Source organism: Ranitomeya variabilis, chromosome 4, assembly GCF_051348905.1.
Source record: "Ranitomeya variabilis isolate aRanVar5 chromosome 4, aRanVar5.hap1, whole genome shotgun sequence".
Taxonomy (NCBI): domain Eukaryota; kingdom Metazoa; phylum Chordata; class Amphibia; order Anura; family Dendrobatidae; genus Ranitomeya; species Ranitomeya variabilis.
In genome coordinates, this window is record NC_135235.1 from 110,138,201 (window position 1) to 110,152,840 (window position 14,640).

The 14,640-nt window shown below is 55.5% G+C and overlaps 1 protein-coding gene across 4 annotated transcripts in view; it reads left to right on the forward strand.

The window, feature by feature from the left end:
* Positions 1–7,630: 7,630 nt before the first annotated feature.
* Positions 7,631–14,640, forward strand: part of P4HA1 (prolyl 4-hydroxylase subunit alpha 1) — a 90,224-nt gene continuing 83,214 nt past the window's right edge. For all 4 annotated transcript variants that reach the window (XM_077259118.1, XM_077259119.1, XM_077259121.1 and 1 more), the window contains exon 1: positions 7,631–7,786. The gene's annotated coding sequence lies outside the window, so the exon portion shown is untranslated. The remainder of the gene's footprint in view (positions 7,787–14,640) is intronic.

Below are 14,640 nucleotides of genomic sequence, written 5' to 3' on the forward strand. Positions count from 1 at the left end.
TGGACCCCCCCACCCAGCACACACCCCCTTCGGACGTCCAACCCCCACAAACCCCCATCGGGCATCCAACACCCATCGGACGTGGACCCCCCCACCCAGCACACACCCCCTTCGATGTCCACCCCCCACCCAGCTTAAACCCTCTTCAGCCCCCCCCAAACCCAACCCATAAGCAGGTCGCCCCCAATAAAAGGGATCCCCCAGTAAGCAGCAGGTCACCCCCCAATAAAAGGGTTCCATCTGTAAGCAGCAGGTCATCCCCAAATCCCACCACGGGATCCCCACATTCCACGACAAGCAGGTCGCCTCCCCACATTCCACGACAAGCAGGTCGCCTCCCCACATTCAACGACAAGCAGGTCGCCTCCCCACATTCAACGACAAGCAGGTCGCCTCCCCACATTCAACGACAAGCAGGTCGCCTCCCCACATTCAACGACAAGCAGGTCGCCTCCCCACATTCAACGACAAGCAGGTCGCCTCCCCACATTCAACGACAAGCAGGTCGCCTCCCCACATTCAACGACAAGCAGGTCGCCTCCCCACATTCAACGACAAGCAGGTCGCCTCCCCACATTCAACGACAAGCAGGTCGCCTCCCCACATTCAACGACAAGCAGGTCGCCTCCCCACATTCAACGACAAGCAGGTCGCCTCCCCACATTCAACGACAAGCAGGTCGCCTCCCCACATTCAACGACAAGCAGGTCGCCTCCCCACATTCAACGACAAGCAGGTCGCCTCCCCACATTCAACGACAAGCAGGTCGCCTCCCCACATTCAACGACAAGCAGGTCGCCTCCCCACATTCAACGACAAGCAGGTCGCCTCCCCACATTCAACGACAAGCAGGTCGCCTCCCCACATTCAACGACAAGCAGGTCGCCTCCCCACATTCAACGACAAGCAGGTCGCCTCCCCACATTCAATGACAAGCAGGTCGCCTCCCCACATTCAATGACAAGCAGGTCACCTCCCCACATTCAACAACAAGCAGGTCGCCCTCAAATCTCACCACAGGGGTCCCCCAAATAGCCTGCAGCAGGTCACCCCTCACATGCAGGTCACCCCCGCATCCCACCACAGGGGTCCCCCAATAGCTTGCAGCAGGTCTCCCCCCACATCCACCACAAGGGTCCCCCCCAATAGACAGCAGGTCACGCCCTCCCAAAACCCGACCACAAGCATGTCGCCGTCATACCCCATCACCAGGGTCTCCCCAATAGCCAGCAGCAGGTCGCCCCCACTAAAAGGGGTCCACCCCGTAAGCAGCACGTCACCTCCAAACCCCACCACAGGGGCCCATCAATAGCCATCAGCAGGTCACCCCTCCACAAGCAGGTCGCCCCCACTAAAAGGGGTCCCGCAACAAGCAGGTCGCCTCCCCAAACCCAACCATAAGCAGGTCACCCTCACTAAAAGGTGCAGGTCGCCCCCAAATCACACCACAGGGGTCACCCCAATAGCCAGCAGCAGGTCTCTCACCCCAAACAAGTCTCCCCATAAGCAGGTCACCCCTAAATCCCACCACAGGGGTCCCCCCAATTGCCAGCAGCAGGTCCCCCCCCCACAAGCAGGTCACCCCCCCACTAAAATGGGTCACCCCCAATTGCATGCAGCAGGTCGCCCCCCCCCCCCACCACAAGCAGGTCAGGGGTCCCCCAATAGCCTGCAGCCCCCCTCACAAAAGCAGGTTGCCTACCACAGAAGTCCACCACAACAGCCAGCAGCAGTCCCCCCCCACAAAATCCCACAATAGCAAGCAGCAGCAGGTCCCCCCAAAAGCCCACCACAGGGGTCCCCCACAATAGCCAGCAGCAGCGGAGCCTCCCAAAATCCCACCGCAGGAGTCCCCCACAATAGCCAGCAGCAGCAGAGCCCCCCAAAATCCCACCGCAGGGGTCCCCCACAATAGCCAGCAGCAGCGGAGCCCCCCAAAATCCCACAGCAGGGATCCCCCACAATAGCCAGCAGCAGCGGAGCCCACCAAAATCCCACCACAGGGGTCCCCCACAATAGCCATCAGCAGCGGAGCCCACTAAAACCCCACCACAGGGGTCCCCCACAATAGCCAGCAGCAGCGGAGCCCACCAAAACCCCACCACAGGGGTCCCCCACAATAGCCAGCAGCAGCTGAGCCCACCAAAACCCCACCACAGGGGTCCCCCACAATAGCCAGCAGCAGCGGAGCCCACCAAAACCACACCACAGGGGTCCCCCACAATAGCCAGCAGCAGCGGAGCCCACCAAAATCCCACCACAGGGGTCCCCCACAATAGCCAGCATCAGCGGAGCCCACCAAAACTGCAGCGGTCCCCCACAATAGCCAGCAGCAGCGGAGCCCCCCAAAACCACACAGCAGCGGTCCCCCACAATAGCCAGCAGCAGCGGAGCCTCCCAAAATCCCACCGCAGGAGTCCCCCACAATAGCCAGCAGCAGCAGAGCCCCCCAAAATCCCACCGCAGGGGTCCCCCACAATAGCCAGCAGCAGCGGAGCCCCCCAAAATCCCACAGCAGGGATCCCCCACAATAGCCAGCAGCAGCGGAGCCCACCAAAATCCCACCACAGGGGTCCCCCACAATAGCCATCAGCAGCGGAGCCCACTAAAACCCCACCACAGGGGTCCCCCACAATAGCCATCAGCAGCGGAGCCCACTAAAACCCCACCACAGGGGTCCCCCACAATAGCCAGCAGCAGCGGAGCCCACCAAAACCCCACCACAGGGGTCCCCCACAATAGCCAGCAGCAGCGGAGCCCCCCAAAATCCCACAGCAGGGATCCCCCACAATAGCCAGCAGCAGCGGAGCCCACCAAAATCCCACCACAGGGGTCCCCCACAATAGCCATCAGCAGCGGAGCCCACTAAAACCCCACCACAGGGGTCCCCCACAATAGCCAGCAGCAGCGGAGCCCACCAAAACCCCACCACAGGGGTCCCCCACAATAGCCAGCAGCAGCGGAGCCCACCAAAACCCCACCACAGGGGTCCCCCACAATAGCCAGCAGCAGCGGAGCCCACCAAAACCACACCACAGGGGTCCCCCACAATAGCCAGCAGCAGCGGAGCCCACCAAAATCCCACCACAGGGGTCCCCCACAATAGCCAGCATCAGCGGAGCCCACCAAAACTGCAGCGGTCCCCCACAATAGCCAGCAGCAGCGGAGCCCCCCAAAACCACACAGCAGCGGTCCCCCACAATAGCCAGCAGCAGCGGAGCCCCCCAAAAGCCCACCGCAGGGGTCCCCCACAATAGCCAGCAGCAGCGGAGCCCACCAAAATCCCACCACAGGGGTCCCCCACAATAGCCAGCAGCAGCGGTGCCCACCAAAACCCCACCACAGGGGTCCCCACAATAGCCAGCAGCAGCGGAGCCCACCAAAACCACACCACAGGGGTCCCCCACAATAGCCAGCAGCGGAGCCCACCAAAACCGCAGCGGTCCCCCGCAATAGCCAGCAGCAGCGGAGCCCCCCAAAACCACACCGCAGCGGTCCCCCACAATAGCCAGCAGCAGCGGAGCCCACCAAAACCCTACCACAGGGGTCCCCCACAATAGCCAGCAGCAGCGGAGCCCACCAAAACCCCACCACAGGGGTCCTCCACAATAGCCAGCAGCAGCGGAGCCCACCAAAACCCTACCACAGGGGTCCCCCACAATAGCCAGCAGCGGAACCCCCCAAAACCACACCACAGGGGTCCCCCACAATAGCCAGCAGCAGCGGAGCCCACCAAAATCCCACCGCAGGGGTCCCTCCACAATAGCCAGCAGCAGCGGAGCCCACCAAAACCCCACCACAGGGGTCCCCCCACAATAGCCAGCAGCAGCGGAGCCCACCAAAACCCCACCACAGGGGTCCCCCCACAATAGCCAGCAGCAGCGGAGCCCCCCAAAACCACACCGCAGCAGTCCCCCACAATAGCCAACAGCAGCAGAGCCCACCAAAATCCCACCGCAGGGGTCCCCCACAATAGCCAGCAGCAGCGGAGCCCACCAAAATCCCACCACAGGGGTCCCCCACAATAGCCAGCATCAGCGGAGCCCACCAAAACTGCAGCGGTCCCCCACAATAGCCAGCAGCAGCGGAGCCCCCCAAAACCACACCGCAGCGGTCCCCCACAATAGCCAGCAGCAGCGGAGCCCCCCATAACCACACCGCAGCGGTCCCCCACAATAGCCAGCAGCAGCGGAGCCCCCCAAAACCACACCGCAGCGGTCCCCCACAATAGCCAGCAGCAGCGGAGCCCCCAAAATGCCACCGCAGGGGTCCCCCACAATAGCCAGCAGCAGCGGAGCCCCCCAAAATCCCACAGCAGGGATCCCCCACAATAGCCAGCAGCAGCGGAGCCCACCAAAATCCCACCACAGGGGTCCCCCACAATAGCCAGCAGCAGCGGAGCCCACCAAAACCCCACCACAGGGGTCCCCCCACAATAGCCAGCAGCAGCGGAGCCCCCCAAAACCACACCGCAGCGGTCCCCCACAATAGCCAGCAGCAGCAGAGCCCACCAAAATCCCACCGCAGGGGTCCCCCACAATAGCCAGCAGCAGCGGAGCCCACCAAAACCCCACCACAGGGGTCCCCCCACAATAGCCAGCAGCAGCGGAGCCCCCAAAACCACACCGCAGCGGTCCCCCACAATAGCCAGCAGCAGCAGAGCCCACCAAAATCCCACCGCAGGGGTCCCCCACAATAGCCAGCAGCAGCGGAGCCCACCAAAATCCCACCACAGGTGTCCCCCACAATAGCCAGCATCAGCGGAGCCCACCAAAACTGCAGCGGTCCCCCACAATAGCCAGCAGCAGCGGAGCCCCCCAAAACCACACAGCAGCGGTCCCCCACAATAGCCAGCAGCAGCGGAGCCCCCCAAAATCCCACCGCAGGGGTCCCCCACAATAGCCAGCAGCAGCGGAGCCCACCAAAATCCCACCACAGGGGTCCCCCACAATAGCCAGCAGCAGCGGAGCCCACCAAAACCCCACCACAGGGGTCCCCCCACAATAGCCAGCAGCAGCGGAGCCCCCCAAAACCACACCGCAGCGGTCCCCCACAATAGCCAGCAGCAGCAGAGCCCACCAAAATCCCACCGCAGGGGTCCCCCACAATAGCCAGCAGCAGCGGAGCCCACCAAAACTCCACCACAGGGGTCCCCCCACAATAGCCAGCAGCAGCGGAGCCCCCCAAAACCACACCGCAGCGGTCCCCCACAATAGCCAGCAGCAGCAGAGCCCACCAAAATCCCACCGCAGGGGTCCCCCACAATAGCCAGCAGCAGCGGAGCCCACCAAAATCCCACCACAGGGGTCCCCCACAATAGCCAGCATCAGCGGAGCCCACCAAAACTGCAGCGGTCCCCCACAATAGCCAGCAGCAGCGGAGCCCCCCAAAACCACACAGCAGCGGTCCCCCACAATAGCCAGCAGCAGCGGAGCCCCCCAAAATCCCACCACAGGGGTCCCCCACAATAGCCAGCAGCAGCGGAGCCCACCAAAATCCCACCGCAGGGGTCCCCCACAATAGCCAGCAGCAGCGGAGCCCACCAAAATCCCACCACAGGGGTCCCCCACAATAGCCAGCAGCAGCGGAGCCCACCAAAACCCCACCACAGGGGTCCCCACAATAGCCAGCAGCAGCGGAGCCCCCCAAAACCACACCGCAGCGGTCCCCCACAATAGCCAGCAGCAGTGGAGCCCCCCAAAATGCCACTGCAGGGGTCCCCCACAATAGCCAGCAGCAGCGGAGCCCCCCAAAATCCCACAGCAGGGATCCCCCACAATAGCCAGCAGCAGCGGAGCCCACCAAAACCCCACCACAGGGGTCCCCCCACAATAGCCAGCAGCAGCGGAGCCCCCCAAAACCACACCGCAGCAGTCCCCCACAATAGCCAACAGCAGCAGAGCCCACCAAAATCCCACCGCAGGGGTCCCCCACAATAGCCAGCATCAGCGGAGCCCACCAAAACTGCAGCGGTCCCCCACAATAGCCAGCAGCAGCGGAGCCCCCCAAAACCACACCGCAGCGGTCCCCCACAATAGCCAGCAGCAGCGTAGCCCCCCAAAACCACACCGCAGCGGTCCCCCACAATAGCCAGCAGCAGCGGAGCCCACCAAAATCCCACCACAGGGGTCCCCCACAATAGCCAGCAGCAGCGGAGCCCACCAAAACCCCACCACAGGGGTCCCCCCACAATAGCCAGCAGCAGCGGAGCCCCCCAAAACCACACCGCAGCGGTCCCCCACAGTAGCCAGCAGCAGCAGAGCCCACCAAAATCCCACCGCAGGGGTCCCCCACAATAGCCAACAGCAGCGGAGCCCACCAAAACCCCACCACAGGGGTCCCCACAATAGCCAGCAGCAGCGGAGCCCCCCAAAACCACACCGCAGCGGTCCCCCACAATAGCCAGCAGCAGTGGAGCCCCCCAAAATGCCACTGCAGGGGTCCCCCACAATAGCCAGCAGCAGCGGAGCCCCCCAAAATCCCACAGCAGGGATCCCCCACAATAGCCAGCAGCAGCGGAGCCCACCAAAACCCCACCACAGGGGTCCCCCCACAATAGCCAGCAGCAGCGGAGCCCCCCAAAACCACACCGCAGCAGTCCCCCACAATAGCCAACAGCAGCAGAGCCCACCAAAATCCCACCGCAGGGGTCCCCCACAATAGCCAGCATCAGCGGAGCCCACCAAAACTGCAGCGGTCCCCCACAATAGCCAGCAGCAGCGGAGCCCCCCAAAACCACACCGCAGCGGTCCCCCACAATAGCCAGCAGCAGCGTAGCCCCCCAAAACCACACCGCAGCGGTCCCCCACAATAGCCAGCAGCAGCGGAGCCCACCAAAATCCCACCACAGGGGTCCCCCACAATAGCCAGCAGCAGCGGAGCCCACCAAAACCCCACCACAGGGGTCCCCCAATAGCCAGCAGCAGCGGAGCCCCCCAAAACCACACCGCAGCGGTCCCCCACAGTAGCCAGCAGCAGCAGAGCCCACCAAAATCCCACCGCAGGGGTCCCCCACAATAGCCAACAGCAGCGGAGCCCACCAAAATCCCACCACAGGGGTCCCCCACAATAGCCAGCATCAGCGGAGCCCCCCAAAACCACACCACAGCGGTCCCCCACAATAGCCAGCAGCAGCGGAGCCCCCCAAAATCCCACCGCAGGGATCCCCCACAATAGCCAGCAGCAGAGCCCCCCAAAATCCCACCACAGGGGTCCCCCACAATAGCCAGCAGCAGCAGAGCCCCCCAAAATCCCACCACAGGGGTCCCCCACAATAGCCAGCAGCAGCAGAGCCCCCCAAAATCCCACCGCAGGGAACCCCCACAATAGCCAGCAGCAGCGGAGCCCCCCAAAACCACACCACAGGGGTCCCCCACAATAGCCAGCAACACCCCCCAAAATCCCACCACGGGCCACTCCCCACACAGACAAGTAGGTCGACCACCACAGGGCCTCCCCCCAATAGCGAATAGCGAGCGGCAAGTAGCATTTTTCACCCTGAAACCACTGACCTCCATGGCGTCCACAAGCTGTCATGCTGCTTTCCTTTGCCGCCTTGGAGAACACGCCCCCTCCCGATATGACACGCCCCCGGAAATGACGTCACACCTGGAAGGAGCCCATACACTCTAGCATCTACCGTACTAGAACGGAGAGAGGGGGAGCAGGAGAAGCTGCGGAGCGGGTGGAGGGGCAGGAGCTTATAAAGTACGGGCCGGGGCCTGCGGCTGACACTCGGGAGGAAGCGGACACTTCTCGGACACGGCGCTGGGCGGCAGTCACTGAGGTGAGAGCAGCCGCGCTTACTGTGGGGCACTGGTCACACTTACACCAACTTGTGCTCCCAACTCTGCAGGTAGATGGAGGAAACTTCTAATAAGTTTCCATATTGGAGTCAGTCAGTGCCGGGCTCACATCTGCCCGTTACTTTATTGGGGTAAGCACGGTAATGGAGAGAACCTTCTCACTGGACTGTGTTCACACTACAGCCCTGTGCTGCTGCTGCTGCGGCATTTCCTCTGGTTTTCTGCACAGTCCGGTCATCGTGTGGGGGAACAGCTGTGCTGCCTGTAACCCTGTGGGGCTGATGGGATCCTCTGTGGGGCTGATGGGGTCCTCTGTGGGGCTGATGGGGTCCTCTGTGGGGCTGATGGGGTCCTCTGTGGGGCTGATGGGGTCCTCTGTGGGGCTGATGGGGTCCTCTGTGGGGCTGATGGGGTCCTCTGTGGGGCTGATGGGGTCCTCTGTGGGGCTGATGGGGTCCTCTGTGGGGCTGATGGGGTCCTCTGTGGGGCTGATGGGGTCCTCTGTGGGGCTGATGGGGTCCTCTGTGGGGCTGATGGGGTCCTCTGTGGGGCTGATGGGGTCCTCTGTGGGGCTGATGGGGTCCTCTGTGGGGCTGATGGGGTCCTCTGTGGGGCTGATGGGGTCCTCTGTGGGGCTGATGGGATCCCCTGTGGGGCTGATGGGATCCCCTGTGGGGCTGATGGGATCCCCTGTGGGGCTGATGGGGTCCTCTGTGGGGCTGATGGGGTCCTCTGTGGGGCTGATGGGGTCCTCTGTGGGGCTGATGGGGTCCTCTGTGGGGCTGATGGGGTCCTCTGTGGGGCTGATGGGGTCCTCTGTGGGGCTGATGGGGTCCTCTGTGGGGCTGATGGCGTCCTCTGTGGGGCTGATGGGGTCCTCTGTGGGGCTGATGGGGTCCTCTGTGGGGCTGATGGGGTCCTCTGTGGGGCTGATGGGATTCTCTGTGGGGCTAATGGGATCCTCTGTGGGGCTCTGTAGGAGAAATAGCTGATTCCTTGCAAGATGAGGTGACAGCAGTTAGCGGTGCAGATCCCGCAGCACACAGGGTGTAGTGGTCCAGGGGCCCCACATGATATCACTGTATTATTAGGGGGCACTCTTATGGCAGCAGCCCAGATATACTGTACAACCTTGGAAGAAAAAGTAGCTAAAACTGCAGTTAGATGTAACTAGTGATCTGCAGGGGTCTCCCCCATCCAAGCAGGGTCCACACACTGGACAAGCCCTCTTCCCATCTTAGTGTGAACGTGGGACCCTCATATAGTCCCAGTGTGAGGTCCATCATACAGTTCTAACACCGAAGGCCCCCGTGTAATCCTACTGTAGGACCCCCATATAGCTCCAACACAGCCCCCCACCCCATCTAGTGCCATCCCGGGACCCTCATCCGATGCGCTGACAGAATGGTCCATATATCGGACTGTATACCCGTCAGATGTGCACTCTGGGTTCCAGCCTTCCCGCGTTCTCGGCCACTTTATCTATAAGCAGCCCCCGATTATGGCAGCGGTGGATGCCAGTGACCCATCTGCGGTCTGCCATTGCACTCCTGCAGCCCTTGGTTACTGTACAGAGCAGAAGTTGTCCTCTTTTCTGCTTCTCCTTCCATGTAGCATGAAAAGGCTTCCCTTTTGCTTGACAAGCGTTTAACCCCTGGCGGCGCTGAATGTTTTGCTCCTTGGAATTTCAACAGCAGCCGCCTGCTAGAAACTTCTAGTGTAATCATTACATTTTCCTCCTGTGACTTATTTGGAAAAGGGTTAGTTTTCGGAGGCTGTCCGGGAGCAGCCACAGTAGACGCTGCTGCAGTCTCCTTACTGAGAGCTTTTTCCTCTATTGCACTACAGAGAGGGGTCTGACTGACATTCCCCAGTGGGGGAGGGGAGCATATATAGATATATACGTGGCAGAGCATTCCACCTTCCAGCCTTCTCCGGCATCCTCCCTGCTGCTCCTACTTTATTTACGCTAACATCCAGTTTTAAGATTTTTACTTATTCGGTGAAAGTCCCAGACTTCTGCAGTAGGAGTCTCTCATATCGCCAATTAGAAGTCATTCTGACTTTCATATTTATTATTTTTAATCACTTGCTTATTTCTTATTCCCAGAGTTTGCATTATTATTGCACAAGGGGCCCCTCTAAGTAATAACCCTATTATGTTCTGCTATACCTTTCCTTTTATACAATGCTTTTCTTTGAACACTGCACGCTTCAGCTGACACCTGACGCAATGTGGGTATGGGTTGTTATTTGTGTATTTATAGGAGTCTTTTTTTCCATTGAATTATTGACTTGTCTTGATTATATAATTTTTGGCAGAAACGACTGCTTTCTGAAACCTGCACATCTGCAAAACTCAAGCTTCATCATATTCCAAGTTTTCAGTGAACACCTCCCCACCCCACCAACAAGGGGTGGGATAAAACTGACTCCCCATGACTACGTGACTTGTGTAATTCCAGTAATGGTCAACCAGAGTATGATAAATGCTGTGGTGGAAGGGAGTAATGCTTTCTATATATTTATCGTAGTTACCGTAATTACATCTTGTCTATAAATCAAAGTGAATACCTAATTTCAATTTTGAAATTGGTTATTGACCTTAACTGTTCAGTTAAATAACCAATTTCTGTTTCAAATTCTTTCTACATTGATGATATTTTCTTTGCCGATTTCTGGGACATTTGTTTTATATGGATGTGAAAGTGATGTTCCAGATGTTCAGTGCTGAGGTGGCTGACTAGCTGCCACACTCCGCGTGTCTAGTGCACCTCCTCATTCTCTCCCTTGCCGTCAGGGACCATATGGCAGATTTCAATGAAGATTTGAGGAACGTTGCGTAGATAGTATGTTGCAATTTTGAGGCATTGTCAAAAACATGTGCGTCATTGAGTATTCATGGTGGAGCGCTAAGAGCATTTTGCAGAGTTTGTCCAATTTTACATTTGATGTGAAGCGAGCCTTGAAGATGCTGGTTTATTTGAAGGAAAATTAGAATAAAACTTGTATACATTGAAGTCAGTAGGGAGTCCGAGGAGTCAGTAAGCCAAACCTGATTCCCAACTCCACAACTTCGATTCCCCAGCACTGGTCACTACTGAGCATGTACATAAAGTGCAGCACAGATTCATCGCCGCTAAAAGCAGAGATCCTTAGATCAGGAACAGAAGACATTTGTAGGAAATTTCATAATTTTCCGAAATTACCGTATTATGAAAACATTTACAGCACTTCCTGTATTCTACTACTGTACCCAATTTATTATATATTTTAGGCGTTGTCAGATCTATTTTATTCCAACTCCACCAAAATGGACCCAGACTCCACAGGCATGCACAGTAACGTAGATTAAGTCAACACATCGTCAATATATAGACCACTAAATCCAACAAATGTGACTGAATAAGGGAAAAAAGATGCTACTAGAGCCTCTTGACAGCAGCACATCACTCCACATAAATAGAGCAGGTATGTTGGATCTCAGATTGTGATAAGTCCTCACCATACACTTTGGATAAGTCATCTAGACCCACCGATTTCAGTAGGATTGGCCAACCATCTGTGTACGGAGCGGCTTTCGAATCTCCCGGCGCAAATGATGGAAAAGAGTGATCAAGCCTGTTAGTGACCATTATTCTTCATCATCACATACAAGTTCTGCTCAATCAGGAAGGCAGAATTAATGCTAAAGGCCATCAATATAAAAGTCCTGGATAATCTTTAAAAGCAGATATTATTTCTAAGGTATAATTAATTATAGCCTTTCTTTCCTACTTGTACATTGTACAGCTGGTATCACACATCTCATTCATGGACTAAGTATGGACTACAATTTCCAAACCAGCTATGGGTCTTTTGCCCTGAACTTAACAGTCTCAGGCATAGATGAGGCTGAGTTCAGGTCAGGAAACTTGTAGCCAGGCCAGACCTCATAGTCCAGGCTCGGGCCTGAAAGCTCTTAGACTAGGCTGTTTTTGGTCTGTGTGCCAACATGCTAATGCACATGTGCAGTTGTCAATCATTGGTCCAGGTTGAAATGTGTAAAGCAGTGTATACAATAAAAGGTAGATCTTGCACAATATGGTTGAGCATGTAGAGTTACACACTGAGCCAATGACGTCTTCATTTTGTGTACATTACTGACCCGTCTCTTGATATGACCGCCTGAACACGACCTAAAACAGAGTTAGAACAGTTCTGACGCTTTTTAGTTCCAATGTATTTGTATCTTCAACTGGAGGTCAAAGTTGGTGTGAAAACCATGTTTTCACTTCCCCACGACAGCACCTTGGAGAGAGGATCTGACCTCATGGACAAGAAACCTACAGCTTTAAAAGGCGGAGCCTCTCTTTACGCTCCAGTGGACAGGTTTCCTGTCCTTGAGGGAGACATAGAATTCCCCAGCATCTGCCAGGGGTAAAAGAGAAGTCTTACCTGGGGTGGTTAGTCTCAGCAGAAGATCTATGATAAGCGGAAGAACTGGGCTCGGTGCAATGGGTGTCACTTCCGGTAGGGAATCACACACAGCGCCATACCAAGCTATCCTCAAGAGGCAGAAAACTGGTTCGGCATCTCTGGGGAGGGAAGCAAGGCCTGATATGGTGCAGTATCTTCCCCTGGAGGAGGAATATCCTTGTTGGCAATCTGGAGTGGGAAGCACAGCCTTGTATGGCGCTGTACTCCCTGCAGCCCACTATGAAAGCCAGGACCGGAAGTGGAGAGATCACTTCCCAGGTGATGTCATTTCATCGGGAGGAGTATAAATTCAACTCCTCGTGGCAATATTCCAAATTGGATGACCGCAACCAGCCAGGAGAGCCTACGGAAGAAACTGCTTGCCGGCCTTGGTAGTTCTTGCGTCAGGAGGTGTGAGTCCAGGAGTTTCCCATAAACAGCCAATCCTAATGCCTGTATTTTTACTTGTATGTATTATACGACAAGCTTAGGAAGGCACAAATAAAATATAAGGAATGCTCACTATGTAAAACTAAACTGTCATCGTCTTTCAGCAAAAGATTATGCTAAGCTTCTATTGAAAACTCTTGCTGAGGAATCCCCTTCCCTTTATGGAAAGTGTGAAATCCCTGAGGTTGGGGGGGGGGGAGGAATTGAAGGTGTTCAAGGGGCCCAGCACATCTTCAGAAAAGAAAGAAACCATGTTGGACTCTGGCCTGTAAGATGAGATTGAAAATGAGGAGCTAGGGGGTTCTACTCAGATGAGTCATCATCCTTTTCAGACAATTGAGGGGGTCAGCCTTGCTTCCCCACTGAAGATACTGATACACTGGTGAAAGCAGTTAGAGTAACACTGTAAGAAGAATAGATAAGTCATGCAGGATATAACGTTTGGGGGGGGGGGGGTGTCTACAAGTTTGTAAGCAACTTGTACGCTGGACGTGTTCCTATATAGGGTAATTATACCAACTCTGGGTTTCTATATTGAATACCATCATCTCTATACCTGGCTACCTCGAGTTTATGGTGTGCACATTACTATTGTTGCTATGTTTACTATACTATGGCTACTTTCACACTAGCGTTGTTCGGCGGACGTCGCAATGCGTCGTTTAGGAGAAAAAAAAACATCCTGCAAAGTTGTCTGCAGGATACGTTTTTTCCCCATAGACTTACATTACCGACGCATTGTGACGTATCGCCACACGTCGCAACCGTCGTGTTTTGGCGGACCGTCGGAACAAAAAAAGTTACATGTGACTTTTTTTGCGCGTCGTGTTCGCCATTTTCTACCGCGCATGCGCGGCCGAAACTCCGCTCCCTCCTCCCCGGACCTTACAATGAAGCAGCGGAAGCGTCGTAAGACTGCTTCCGCTGCCCACGTCAGGCATTTATTTCACAGCATGCGTCGGTACAACGCACTGCAACGGGCCCGTACCGACGCTAGTGTGAAAGCAGCCTAAGTGAGTGATCTTTGTTATTATTATGCATTACCATAGATATTTAAATACCCTATATTTGCACAATTAATATTACCGTCTATGCACTGTGCACTTTACTCTTGCATTTGATTTTGTTTATATTTGTCTACACTGGTTACATGATTACTTTAGGATGTACCATACTTTACATTGCCCTATTTTAGGCACAAATTTATAAACTTCATGTCCAGCATTATGTTTTTCCATCACCTGTATGGTTTACTTGCATCTCCAAAAATAATTTTTTAATTGCTCTTAAAGTTTCTGTATCTGAATAAAAATTATTTTATAATTGGAATTATTTGTTGGAGAATTCTGTTAGCTCTTACGTTTTGTTGATTTTCTGGGAAAACTTACAAGACTTTCTTCCAAGGGCAAAATTAAAGTACGCGTTTAAAATCAACAACCAGGTGACCACTCGTGAGTAGAGCAGAGCAATGTCCTTACTAGAAACCTTAATGTCTTGTATTTTTGCGGCAACTTGGGCCCGATTCCACTTTTGGAAACTTCAGTGGGAAATCTTAAAGAAGGAAAAGAAACCACAGAAACACGCACTTCTTCCTCAGGACATAACGACATACATGTTTATCGGGTAATACTAACAGTGCCTTTCTGGTCCAGAAGGACTTGGTTCACGTGGCTATGCTTGATGGCAGTGGAGACCCATGGTTCATTCCAGAGGTCCCAAATCTTCTTTCTCAGGGGCCTATCCCACATCTGACAGCATGGGGTTTGAGCAGGAGCTTTTAGCGGCTAAGGCTACTTTCACACTAGCGTCGTTTGGCCTCCCGTCGCAATGCGTCGTTTTGGAGAAAAAACACATCCTGCAAAAGTGTTTGCAGGATGCGTTTTTTGTCCATTGACTTGCATTAGCGACGGATTGCCACACGTCGCAT